Genomic DNA, 15,547 nt, shown 5'->3' on the forward strand with positions numbered 1-15,547 from the left:
ATTCAACAGCACTGCAGAACAATTAGCATTCATTGTAACAGCCGAGAGTTCTTCCATTTTCTTTCTATTTTTGATTAGATCTTTCAGGAATTTAGCATATCTTGGCATTCCTGAAATCACATCAATGAAAGGAAGATTTACATTTATTTGTTTAAACATATCTAAAAATTTGGATTGCTCGGCTTCAAGTCTTTCTTTTCTCATTTTACTCTGGTAAGGAAGTGGTAGTTGGTATGGTTTAACATAAGGTTTAGCCTTAACTGTGTTATCTTCATTAACCTTTTCAACTACCGGTTCTGTTTCCTTATCTTGCTCAGGATGTCGTGCCTGTGGAGTAGGAATAGAGTCATCAGAAATTACAAGCATTTTAGGTGGTTTAAGTGTAATGCCACTTCTTGTAGTAATGACTTTAGCTGTTTCATTTCGGGGGTTAGCATTTGTATCACTAGGTAGACTCCCCAGTTTTCTTTCACCTATCAACCTTGCTAGGTTGCTCACTTCTTGTTCCAGATTTTGAATAGAAGCTTGTTGATTTTTAAATGCTTGAGCATTTTGTTCATTGGTTTGTTTCTGAGATGTGAAAAACTGCGTTTGAGATTCAACTAGCTTTGACATCATATCTTCTAAATTTGGCTTTTTATCATCGGTTTGTGGTGGTTTAATTGAAAAAATAGGTCTTTGCTGGTTGTAAGTATTATTAGATACTTGTTAATTGCTAGGACCTTGTTGGTTGTTGTATGGAACATTTCGGTTATAATTCTGATTGTAGTTTGGTCTTGGCGGTTGATAATTATTTTGATAATTATTTCCAGGCCTTTGGTTCATGTATGAAACATTATCTCTTTGTTCGTGTGATGATTTTTCCAAATCCATATGGACGAACACGTCATTCATCGATTTCATTGCGAGGTATTTGACCTCTATATGATACGTTTTGTAAACATTGCATTCTTTTGAAAAGGCACACCATAAATGAATATTTAAATCAAAGGTTTTCAACATCTGATAATTTCTACATATAGACAATCACTGTAATATAATAATTTACAATAATACTTCCGTTGATAATGCAGTCAAAATAAGATACATGGTGATGATTTGGTGAATGCAACGTTTCCTTGAAAAATATGCCATGTATGACTTCATGCACATAGCTTGTCTAACATATAAGCAAACAGCGGAAGACTTCTACAAAACCTGAGAATAAACATGCTAACAAGTGTCAACACAAAGGTTGGTGAGTTCATAGTTTTAATGTTGCGCATAATCTGTATATAAAGGTGGATCACAAGATTTCAGTTGTTTCATCCAGAAACGTTTATCAAAATATTCTACGAAATTGAGCACCCTGGTAACTAAACTTAACGTATATATAATTTGTACCCTTTGTATAATCATCTTAATAATACACGCAAACCAACGTGTACGCTTCTCAAATAGCATACGTCCGTTAAAAGGCTAGTACTCTAGCTCAGACGGGGATATCAAGCCTTATGGATCCATATACTACTACTCGCGCCCACCAGTTCTTATAACTGGCAGTTAACAGTTACCAAAGCTAAGGGATTTTCGGTTCAAACTCAGTGTAGAATTTAGTATGTACTTGTATCCATTGCGTTTAAAATAAAGTGCATGTATTCTCAGCCCAAAAATATATATTGCAAAAGCAATTAAAAAAGGGATCAATGAAACTCACCTTAGCAGCATATAAAGTCGTTCACCAAAATGTGATCGAAACTCGGATTACCAAATAACCGTAGATCTCAATCTAGAGAACATATGTTGGTCAATAAATGTCTATCAAGCTAGGTCAGGTCATAGTGTATAACAATCCTAATGCTCGAGATCGATATACAAAAGTTATCCAAAGTCGTTTCAAAAAGTCAATTTTGACAATAATTCAACAAAACGAGACGTGCCTTATATATGGATTCATTTACTTGCCTGGTAATATTAAAAATTCCAAATTAATCATTCTTACAAACAAGTTTCAAAAGCAATTTCAATCAATGTCAATCATAATTCAGTTGATCATATCTTTTAATTCGTTCACCGAAATTACGCGATTTCTAAATGAAAAGTTATTGATTTTTCTCCAGCTTTCCAAAAACATGCATATCATATACCTTTTATCAGTAATATATGTATTTACTTCGTGATTCATCATAACTATTTAACGACAAAATTTAGCATACAAGCATGCATAAATATATATACTCGAGCACTAGACATGGATACACAATTAATGTATAAAAGATAAAATATGAGTGCTTACGTATCAATATTGAGATTCAATATTATAGGAAAGTACGTAGACGCAACAGAGATAATAAACACTAGATTTGATTCACAAATATACCCTCGAACATTACCCATAACCTCCTTGGCAATAACCCATAATTTCCTTAGCTCTATCCCGCTCAAAAACCCATTTTGAAGGTGACACGCTCATAACCTCGTCGTAGTATTTTAGGTATATATACTACTAATAATAATATTATAATAAGATTAATAATAATAATATTAATCTTAATAATAATAATAATAATAATAATAATATAAAAAAATAATAATATTATCCGTTTTTGTTTGCTAGTTCGTCGACATCAAATTGTGTTTTACTGTAGCAAATAGTGTTTGCTGTAGCAAATAGTGTTTACTGTACCAAATAATGTTTACTGTAGCAAATAGTGTTTTACTGTAGAAAAGTCGTTTTTACTTGTACATATATATATATATATATATATATATATATATATAAATACATACATATAATTGTTCATGAATCGTCGAGAGCAGTCAAATGTAATGAAACAGTTCAAAAATTTTGAGATTCAACTTCATAGACTTTCCTTATCGTGTCAGAAACGTTAAATCATTTAAAGATAAATTTTTAATTTGGTCAAAAATTTTCGGGTTGTCACACATTGTTTGTTCAATACTGAGACAATCTTTTGTCAAATGTGGTCCTCCACAATGCTCACAACTAATTCGTATTGCGTGAATATCTTTAGTCATCTTTTCCATTCGTCTCTCGAAAGCATCTGACTTTGCGGAAATGGAATCAAAATCATGGCTAGAATCGGCTCTAGCCGCTTTAGATGATCTAACGATGTCTTTTTCTTAATGCCACTCATGTGAGTGGGAGGCTGTGTTATCAATAATTTTTTAAGCTTCAGTTGCGGTTTTCTTCATAATGGAACCACCAGCTGCTATGTCGATGTCTTTTCGTGTAGTAATGTCGCATCTTTGATAGAATATTTGTACTATTTGATAAGTGTCTAAACCATGTTGAGGACATCCTCTCAACAATTTTCCAAATCTTGTCCACACTTCATATAAAGTTTTATTTGGATTTTGCGTGAACGTAACAATTTCTCCTTGAAGTCTCATGGCTTTAGATGCCGGAAAGAATTGTTTAAGAAAATTTTCAACTAAGACATCCCATGTATCAATCGCTCCTTCAGGTAACAATTCTAACCAATCTTTGGCTTCTCCCTTTAAAGTCCAGGGAAATAACATGAGATAGATCTATTCATCCTCAACTTCTCTGATTTTAAATAGAGTACAGATCCTATTAAAGGTACGAAGATGTTCGTTTGGATCTTCCTTCGGCGCACCACTAAATTGGCATTGATTAGTTACCATGTGTAGGATTTGTCCTTTGATTTCATAATCTGGCGCATTAATGTCTGGTTGAGTAATTGCGTGACCTTGGCCAGTGCGTTTAGCTCTCATTCGATCTTCCATACTTAGAGGTTCCGAATTTTTCATGATTGAATTTGTTGAATCTGAATCACTAGAGGATTATGATTTAATGGTTTCTTCCTCGACAATCTCTGGTTGAATAATTTGTGGTTCAGGAGGAATAATTAGTGGTTCAAGATCTCTGAATTGTCCCTGAATACCCTCCGGGTTCTCAATTGTGAGGTCGGGTTCAAAAAATGGATTATCGGAAATTTGATTTGGAATACTTGGTAGACTAGATGACGATTCTAAAGAAAAATCAACGGCGATTATATTGGCTAGATGTCTTGACCGAGTTACAGGTGGTGAACGTATGAAAGGTGGTGAACATTTTGCTCGGTGCATTCACTGAATATCCTATTAGTTATAAAGATAAAAATTATATAAGTTATCAAATTAATAGACTTTTCTACTTTTGCCCACGTTTCGAATAGCCAAAAGATGCAGCAGGGAGCCAGGATCCTTTAAGTCGGAAAATCCACAACTCAGCCACTAACAAATTCGACTATTACTACGAAGCAGAAAATTTTGGATGTCTATCAATTTAACCGCTTAAAATAATATTTTCGTCGAAGTTTAAAGAAAATAAAGAAAATTATATGTCCTAAAAACTAGAGCGTAGAAATGAGAAAGAAAAAGAGTGCGTCGAAAAACGTCGAAAAATAAAAGGTCGAAAAATAATAATAAGAAAGTAAAGCGTCGAAACTTAAAAATCTAAAAACTAAATATTAATACTTGCGTCTAAAGGTATTAAAGCTTAAAGGAATTCTAAATCCAAAACGGCAATAACTTAATTAGGCACTAAAATCTATTAAATATTAAAGCGATAAGCGCCGTCGTAAAATTCTAAAGCACCTTAATCTTAATCTAAAGAAAATGCACTTAAAGGATTTTACAGCAAAGCCTAAGAGTCTAGAAATATAAAATTACTACGGCAAAATACTAAGTTACGAACTAATTACGAACGATAAATATACAATTACGTACTAAATGATAAAAAGATACAAAAATGATAAAACTACTTATTTTTATAAAAACATTATTTTTATAGTATTATTTTATATAAAATTATAAAATTATATAATTATTAATTCTAATAAAACTTAATAATTCAAATTTAAATTAAAGATAAACTATTTATTAATTTAATAAACCCTAAACTTAATTAATTATTATAATTATTATTAATTACAAACCCTAATTCGATCAGACTAAGGTTCAGGTCCTGTCACCTCACCTCATGCGAACGCATGAGGTTTCAATTGTCTGTCCATGCGATCGTATGGACTGTTGATCCAGTTCAGGTCTTGGGCTGCTAGAATATCTTGGCCCGATTACTTTTTAATTTAATTTTTATGATTTTTAATTTATAAAAATAATATATAAGTAATATTTATTATAAATAAATTTATATTTTTAAGAACTAAAAATAATACTTTTATACCTTTATATAAATTAAATAAAAGATATTTTCTTTTTACTTAAACATTTAAAAATATAGAAAAATATATTTTTTTTATGTTTTTATATTTTTTAAAACTTATATATTTTTACAAAAATATCTTAAAAACTAAATTTTTTTATAGCGTTTTGCTTTCGGCGTTGTTGAGTCCCCGGCAGTGGCGCCAAATATACGTGATGTGTGCAAGGTGTAGTACGAAAGAGATTATATTTTACTACGAAATACTATTAAATACGATACATTTTTACACAAGTTATTTATTTATTTATTGAATGGATATACCTAAACCTTGCTACAACATTTATATGCAGTGTACCTAATCGTAGAGTAGTGTAGTTTTTAGTAAGTCCGGTTCGTTCCACAAGGACTCAGCTAAATTTAACGCTATATTTATTTTAAACTATATTTGTATATATATATATATATATATATATATATATATATATATATATATATATATATATATAATATTATTATTGTTATAAAAGGGGGGTTTTACCGTTTAGTGACCGGTTTGTCGATTTTACGTCTTAAGTCGCAATTAAAACCTAATGTAAAATATTAAATATAAATATGACTTAATTTAAAGCGTAAAGTAAATGACGATAAATAAAAGTGCGATAAATAAAAGTGCAATAATTTAAAGTACGATAAATAAAATGACGATAAATAAAATGATGGTAAATAAAAGTACAATGAGATATAAATTAAAGGAATTATGCTTATTTAAACTTCCGTAATCATGATGTTTGATGTGTTGATTTTAATTTATTACCATGGGTTAATTGTCCTTTGTCCTGGATTATTCGATATGTCAATCTGGTTTTGTCCATAACAGTCCATCAGTCATAAATATAAAGTGCGAGTGTCCTCATCAAATTATCCTTATACCCGAAGTCAAATTTTCCAACTAATTGGGGACTTAAACTGTAATAAGGTTTTAATACATTGTTAATAATTACACCAGGATATCGACTGTGTGCAACCCAAGTTTTTAATACTTTGTTAAAAATTACGCCAAGTGTCCTTGTACGTAATCTACCACTGTTTTAATGAGTCCATTGACTATTAATTCATCCCCGTGTCCGGTTAAATGAACGATTATTAGTATTTATAAATATCTCGCCCATCGTGTCCGATCGAGTATATGTGGTTATTTATAATTACCTCAAATTGTAAATCTCTATATTAAATTAACGAACTATAATTCAGTTAAACAAATATAAAGCCCATTAATAGCCCATAGTCCAATTCCCACAAGTGTCGTTCTTTTGTCCAAACCCCAATTATGGTTCAAAACCCAATAATCCCGTCTTTAATATTTAGTCCAACATCACGATTACTTCGGCTTAAATAAGCATAATAATAACTTAGCTACGAGACATTAATTTAAAAAGGTTGAACATAACTTACAATGAGTATAAATCGCGTAGTGTTACACGGACAGAATTTCGACTTACAAACTTAAAACATTCGCCACTATAACTTTATTATTAATAACTTAATATTAAAATTATAATTATAAATATATATTGAGAGATAGAGAGTAATTGAGAAAAATGGTGTACACAAACTCTCAGAAAACGTTTCAATTTATTGGACTTGGGTGTGATGACCCGGAAATTTCCGATCAAATTTAAACTTTAATCTTTATATGTTTCCGACACGATAAGCAAAATCTGTAATGTTGAGTCTCGAAAGTTTTGAAATCTATATTCATGTAATCAATTACCCTTTGACTATGCTTAACGATTCACGAACAATTGATTTTAAAAGAGATACGTATATATACATATATATGTAGGTATATAGTAAACTGAAATGCGTTAAAAAAATATTATATGATTTAGTGGATTATTGCAAAATATATGACTTGACTTAATGGTTTATTGTTATAGCCAAATGGAAATTCGTACAACAAAGATATTTCATCTTTTATAAATTTTATTTTAAATAATCCAATTAGTTAAGATTAAATCACGAGAGTAATAGAACAATGGCTGCCAAATTTTGATCTTGTCCCACTTGATGATTTATAGAGATGTTCCTGTTTTCTTTTATTTTAATTGACACAATCCACACAAAAGGAGATTTCACGCATATTAATTTTTGTGGTTTCTTTCTTTAATTTTTGTGGTTTCTATATCATAATAACGCTTTTCTGTTAATAAGGATTACCATCAAATCCCACAACAAAACATTTGGACTCAATTACCAACTACCATTTGATTGCTTACAACTCACTGCATGCTACAGTTATTATTCCATTCTTTCTCGATTACCACTAATTCAATACATCATTTTTTCTTCCTTGGATTCTTTTGTTATACTATTATAGATTATTATTATATATATATAATTATAATTATTGTTTTATATAGAGGATATGATAGGTGCATGTATCCACCAACTCTCATTCTATAATTGTTTGTTATTCGATTATTAGTTTCCAACCACTACATCATCATCTTCTTTCATCTCAAGATACAACTTTAACAAACTAATCCATTCACCACTTTCATCAACCCATTTACTCACCATCTTAACTTAATCTCTTTCTATGATCAACGAACACCATCAATCAACATCTACAACATGCTACTACTTATGATTATGTTCTTAGTTCGGTTCAACACTTCATCACCCCTTTATTACTATTTTTGCTACAACCAAACCAACCGTCACCCCTACCATCGATAACCACCATCAACACCACCAGTGAAAACTACCATGATCGATATTGTTGCTGTTTTAATCATGTTAATCACTACCTTCAACTTCTCTCTCCTCTCTCTCTCTTTATTTCTTTCGTTCTTCATGAACCCACACCCAAGAACACAAACCTTGTTCCTCCTCCTGCTCGAATAACTCCTAATGTCGGGTGCAGGAAATTTTGTTTACATTCATTGATCAGACCACTCGAAACCATACAACTGTTATACTCGATTCCTGATTCAGTTCTATTGTTTTTGTTTTTCCTTTGTGAAACTTCAAAACAAACAAAACCCATTAACTAATCTATTTTCTGTTAACCAAAGATCACCAAAACAATACTGCCTGTTTAACTGCTGTAAACCACACCCTACACGTATATTCGATGCTGTTACTACACTTCTGCGTGAGCTGCTATCAATCGAAGACAAGCATCTGCTACTGATCGATGGGGATTAATGAATTCAATAATTCGTGAATTGATGGTGATGGCTAAATAAAGGAGATGATGAAAAGTAGTGATAAGCAAATACATGAAATCACGATAAAAGATTGAAGTTGATTAGCGATCGATGACGAAAAGTGATACAGTTCGGTTTCCTCTTTTTGTCGACTTCACTAACCCCACAAACCTAACATCCAGCGATATTTTTTTTCTCACGAATTATATAGAAAATTCAATTATTACGGACCATTTAAATGATAACTGGATGTTGCAATTTGGGTGGACATATACAATTGGGCCGTGGAATTCCTCATGATATTGGGCCGATTATGTTTAAAGGTGGACTTGTATCTTGGGCCGTTTAAACGGGTTAAATAAAATTGGTCAGTACTTCATATCAGAAAAACATAACTGGAGCCGTGGTTAAGAGGTGTTGTTGGGAACGAGAGGTCACGTGTTCGAGTCCCGGCCTGGGCAGTTTATTAACTTTTTAGGTTTTAAAGGTAGTTTATCATTCTTATTATTATTATTATTATTATTATTATTATTATTATTATTATTATTATTATTATTATTATTATTATTATTATTATTATTATTATTATTATTATTATTATTATTATTATTATTATTGTTATTATTACGATCATTATTATTGTTATGATTGTTATCATTAGTAATATGAGAATTATTATTAATATTGTAGTTACAAGTATTATAAGTATGACTAATGTTATTATGTATTATTATTATTATTATTATTATTATTATTATTATTATTATTATTATTATTATTATTAACATGTTTAAGATTACTATTATTATCATTAATATGAAAATAATAAATTTATTATTATTATTTTCTTTAATTAATATCATTTTATAATTATTAGTATTATTAATACCATTATTAATAATATCACTACTATTATTAGTAAAATTACCATACTAAATATTACTATCATTATTATGATTATGATTAGTATTATTAATAATATTATAAAAATAATACAATTTTCATAAATATTAGTATTATGATCATTTTATAAATATTAGAACTATTATAAGTAACATAAGTACATTAGAAATAATATTATCATCATTTTTATAATTACCAATATTAACTTAGAACAATTAAAATTATTGTTTTGATAAACAAATGAAATATATAAATAAAAATATATTTAGCGCATGTAACATAATAAAAGTTATATTTACATTACATATAAGTATGTATTAATCGTATTAATAAATTTTATATAAATAAGGATATATAATAAATTAGGTGTTCTTAATATAATATTAATCAGACAAAATATATATATATATATATATATATATATATATATATATATATATATATATATATATATATATATATATATATATATATATATATATATATATATATATATATATATATATATATATAAAATATAATTTAAATACATAATATATATATATAATTGTTCGATATAAATTATGTTTATTAATAACTATATAAGTATTAACCATTTTAAATATATATACAGATTAAAAATATATGTTATTATTATAAAAATAGTGTAACAAATATATTTATATAGATATTGTTCGATTATATGTATTAATAAATACTCAAATGATATAGGTTCGTGAATCCGAGGCCAACCCTGCATTGTTCATTTTCGTCATATGTATTTTTACTACAAAATACAGTATAGTGAGTTACATTTGCTCCCTTTTATTCTTTACATTTTTGGGCTGAGAATACATGCAAATGCTTTATTAACTGTTTTACAATATTTATATGCGTGAGTTTCATTTGCTCCCTTTTACTCTTTACATTTTTGGGCTGAGAATACATGCAAATGCTTTATTAACTGTTTTACAATATTTATATGCGTGAGTTTCATTAATCCCTTTTTAAATGCTTTCGCAATATATATTTTGGGACTGAGAATACATGCGCTGCTTTTATAACTGTTTTACGAAATAGACACAAGTACTTAAAACTACATTCTATGGCTGGATTATTAAACCGAATATGCCCCTTTTTATTAAGTCTGGTAATCTAAGAATTAGGAAACAGACACCCTAATTGACGCGAACTCTAAAGATAGATCTATCGGGCCCAACAAGCCCCATCCAAAGTACCGGATGCTTTAGTACTTCGAAATTTATATCATGTCCGAAGGAGGATCCCGGAATGATGGGGATATTATTATATGCATATTGTGAATGTCGGTTACCAGGTGTTCAATCTATATGAATGATATTTTTGTCTCTATGCATGGGACGTATGTTTATGAGAAATGGAAATATGAAATCTTGTGGTCTATTAAAATTATGAAATGATTATTTATGTTAAACTAATGAACTCACCAACCTTTTGGTTGACACTTGAAAGCATGTTTATTCTCAGGTATGAAAGAAATCTTCCGCTGTGCATTTGCTCATCTTAGAGATTTTATTTGGAGTCATTCATGACATATTTTAAAAGACGTTGCATTCGAGTCGCTGCGTTCATCAAGATTTTTATTAAGTCAATTATAGTTAGTTATATTATGAAATGGTATGCCTGTCGTCAACTTTCGATGTAATGAAAGATTGTCTTTTCAAAAACGAATGCAATGTTTGTAAAATGTATCATATAGAGGTCAAATACCTCGCGATGTAATCAACTGTTGTGAATCGTTTATAATCGATATGGACTTCGTCTGGATGGATTAGGACGGGTCCTTTCAGTGGGCAGCTACAGTGTTCCATGCGATCGCATGGTTTTTGTGCCTCCAGGCCATGCGATCGCATGGCTCCCTTTTACAGTTCAGATACTTTTGTTTTCTTATTTGCCGACGGTTTTTAATATAAATATAATATATAAATAATTTATAGAATTATTTATATATTATATTATATTCGTGTGCATAGTTGACTTGTAATTTTAGCTCCGTTGCGTTGCGCATTGATAGTTGGTTCACGTCCCGATTCCGGATTTTCGAACGTCCTTGCGTACTATTTAATATCTTGTACTTTGCGTTTTGCGGCTTGTACTCTTGTTATTTTCAGACGTTTCTTATCAGTAAATTGAACCACTTGGATTGTACTTTGTACTTTTTAGCGTTTTGGTCGTTTGCGTCTTCAAATCGTCGAATCCGTCTTTTGTCTTCACCTTTTATTATTTAAACGAATATCACTTGTAAATAGAACAATTGCAACTAAAAGCTTGTCTTTCTTGAAGGATAATGCTATGAAATATGTGTTCGTTTTTAGCATTATCAACAATACACCACCGGATCTTCCTCGGGCGGCAGTAAAAACTCTCCCACTTAGGATTCATCTTCACATTCTCACCACCAAGATGATAACACCCACGGAAATGTCATTCTACGACACACATGACCATTCTCATCGTTGGTCATATACTCCAAATCACCGTAAATTCACTTTAGGCTCTCAAAGCCGTCATACACATTCACTCGAAATGTCGTAAACTCGACGACGTCGCACCTTCATACCACAAATCACAACTAATAATCCTTTATTGTTCGCATAGCGTACCCCACCAAAGTCCCACGTACGACTCTAAGCATAGGCATATGCCACTCCGCTTAATCAGTCATGCGTCTCAGTCGAGTTCACCCGACCTTTCACGCAACGAACTTTAATCAACACTTGCTCACTCTCATGGAAAAGAGTGACCAATCCGACACCATAATTGCATCGACCGCAATATCGACACGTCATCATAACCTTCAAACTAATTGACCATTAAGTCCATCACCGGCTCACCGGTCATCCTTACCCGTCCATCACTTAAGAACAACAAGATTTGCTCATCCGTCACTTCATAAGAAGTATTTACCGCAATGCTCTTAAACTTCGACTTTCGCAATCGTCGAATTACTATCACCCGTCGGTCACTATTGTAATCTTTGCTGCTTCTAAGGGTATCACACAGTCACCCTAAGCACAAAGTGATCACACCATCACCAGAGTTGAACATCACACTTTGCAGGAAAAAAGGGGCACCTGATGTAGTGTCATGCAGGCTCCCACCACAACCTACCAAAATTTAGAAACTCGATCCTCGGGTTTCATACACCCGATGTCACCCATCTCTCCACAATAATGAGCCGAAGTTATACCTTCCCGACAAACCTTACGGTTTATTGTCTTCTCGAAAGTTCCTGGAGATTACACGCTACCCACAATTTTTACAAGTCCAAAACGATATAGCCTAACAAAAACTTTCGCCTAACACTAAAAGGTGCTTGGAAACACCAAGTCTTACACCAACCCAAGTTTATATCAGGAGAGCACCCGCATACCATTATGGGTTATCCTAGTTACGATGGGTAACCAAAACCAATGACAATCTCAATAGTGAACCCACTACTTAGGGTGACTAAGCACACACCAAACTCGTAAGTTTGATCACTCACCTTAGCTAATCGAAACCACTATAACACTTCCTGACCCACAAAGAAACCGATGTGAAAACAGGCACATCACTCGAGACCACTATATCCTAGGAACCAATAAAAGATTCCTAATTCATCCCGTTCTACCCCAACCATGCCACATTTCCTCCGTTCGGTACTTGTCATGTCATGCTTGGTGTCAAGATACACTTTCGTAATAATGGTGATCGGTCACTATTACAAATGCGTACCTTACCATTTTCACATGGTCACGCAAAGTACTTTACCCGGACTGATGCAACATTCACACAAGATAACACGCGATAACTCCAAGTACCCGAATGACCAAAGCCCTTACCGTGAACTTGATCACCCAAAACCGCCAAACCTCTGAATCTCTCCAATAGATTCGTCCCTAGGATACCACACAAATAGATACCTGTATATATACACCTATATACAATATAATAATAAATGTACACAAGTACATCGCAAATAGCACACAACCGTCAATAAGTCTAAGACTAGACACCTATTCCAAGGTCACCTAATTCCCTCAGACTATGCTCTGATACCACTTGTAACAACCCAAAATCCGTTTATCAAAAACGGATTACATTTTTTTTTTATAAGTTAAGTCCCAATAACATCCAAGTATACAAACCATTTCAAAATAGTTATTCGTATACAATTTATCATAATAACACGTTAAACGTTTTATCTCGACTCTTGGTTTACAAATGACACCATACATCCTTACGAGAATGTATTTCACATACAAAGTTTGACTCGACACAACCAAACGATGCGACCTCAAAACATTTACTCAACACCACGGTTAAGACACAATATCCCAACCCGATACCAAGAGCATAATCCCGAGGATCTACCAAATCCCCAATCCACATCCAATATCCAATAGCTACCCCATCGAGCCCAAGCGCTTCTACGCATCTAGTCTAACAACTACATAGCTTCATAGCACAATACTTGTAAAAAGGTAAACAACGAGAGGGGTAATCTTACACTTAGTGAGTAGAATAAATATATACATTCGTATACAATTTACCTACTCGCATCCACGAACTCATACAATGCATAAAATAATCACATACCCTTTCGTATCAATAACTAGTATCGTCAAATCGTACCACTAGCAACATCATTAGCATAATAATAATAATCATAATAATAATGAAATGCTAAACATCAACAAGTATAAACCATAGTTAACCAATATCGCAAGGGAATGACCTCGCGAACAAGTCACCGGTGTTCATAACAACCGTTAGCTCCCAAAAACGGCTATGGTATGCTAACCCCCGAGGTGTTCCAAAACGGCTATGGCATCACCCCCCAAGTGTTCCAAAATGGCTATGGCATCACTTGATCATCGTATGAGTAAGAACCGGCTATTCAGTTAGCGCCCAAAAATGGCTATGGTATGCTAACCCCGAGGTATCCTAAAACGGCTATGGTATTCCCCCAAAGTGTTCCAATACGTCTATGGCATCACTTAATAGTGGCTATTACTCACACCATGTGCAAAAAGGGCTATGTGCACAATTAATACGGGCAAATAAATTATATACATACATACATAAATATTCCACTCACCTTGAAATGCATGCACAAGTCATGTATGTAAAGTCGCCTCCAAACGCAACCGAGCAAGATTTTACCTATAATATGCATATAGGTATTCAAACAATCAACACACATTCCCTTCAAGAGAGTTTAACGCAAACGCCCTATACCTACCTCCACAATCCGCCCATTTAGACACCTAAGTGCAAAGTTCACATTTTTATACTTTTAACGACACCCGAAGGTCCAAAACTAACGAGACTAGTTCCCGCGTTCTCGAAATACCAAAATACATCAACTTTAGCCTTTAAACGCATACTATCTCGTATATTACACAAAAACCCGTTTCATGGTTGACCAAGTTTGACTTTACGGTTAAAATACCAATTTTAACCCGAAATCATTTCCAACGATTAAATTACATCTAAACACACCCTTTGACACTTAACACTAGTATTTAAACAATCATTTGACTCAAACTCGCGTCATTGTCAATTTTGACCTAAATCAATTTATTCATTTGGACATAAGTTCCAAAAACATCTTTAATCACTAATGACTAGTGATTAACTAACCAAAACACCATTTAGCACTTTAATCGAACCTTTAAACACTTAGTTTATCAAAACTCGATCCCAAAACATCATTTGAAAAATGAACAAGGTCAATACTCGTTTTTGACTAGTAAGCAAGTTCTCATGAAATTCAAAATCACCAATACTCTTCAAATCTAGACTCAAATCATCTTAGTGTTCATAAAACTTTCATTAATTAAACCAACTAACCAAAATTGACATTACATTTGTGTTCTTGCACTCTTTACAAAAACCCACTAACCCCATTCTTGCAAAATCACTACATATGAGCTTGCAAGATCTAAATAGCAATTATGAACACAAAACAACAATTAAAGTGAGTTAAATGCTTACCACTACGAGCACAAACAAGGGAGAAAGCAAGAACAAGCGATTACCAACCCGATCTGGTGATTCACCTTCAAAAACCCACTAATCTCATCACTTTCTCACTCTAACATCACTCTAGGGTTTGAGGGTGAAGAGAGAAAGAAGAAATGAGAGGGAAATGAAAAATGGATAGGGTTTGCACCAGTTTTGTGGCTCAAAACTCGTCCCTATGCGAAATGACGAACTTGCCCCTCTTTAAACCCCTTAAAATGAGCTGAAAAATGTT

The sequence above is a fragment of the Rutidosis leptorrhynchoides genome, chromosome 1 (genome assembly GCF_046630445.1).
Source record: "Rutidosis leptorrhynchoides isolate AG116_Rl617_1_P2 chromosome 1, CSIRO_AGI_Rlap_v1, whole genome shotgun sequence".
Classification (NCBI taxonomy): Eukaryota; Viridiplantae; Streptophyta; class Magnoliopsida; order Asterales; family Asteraceae; genus Rutidosis; species Rutidosis leptorrhynchoides.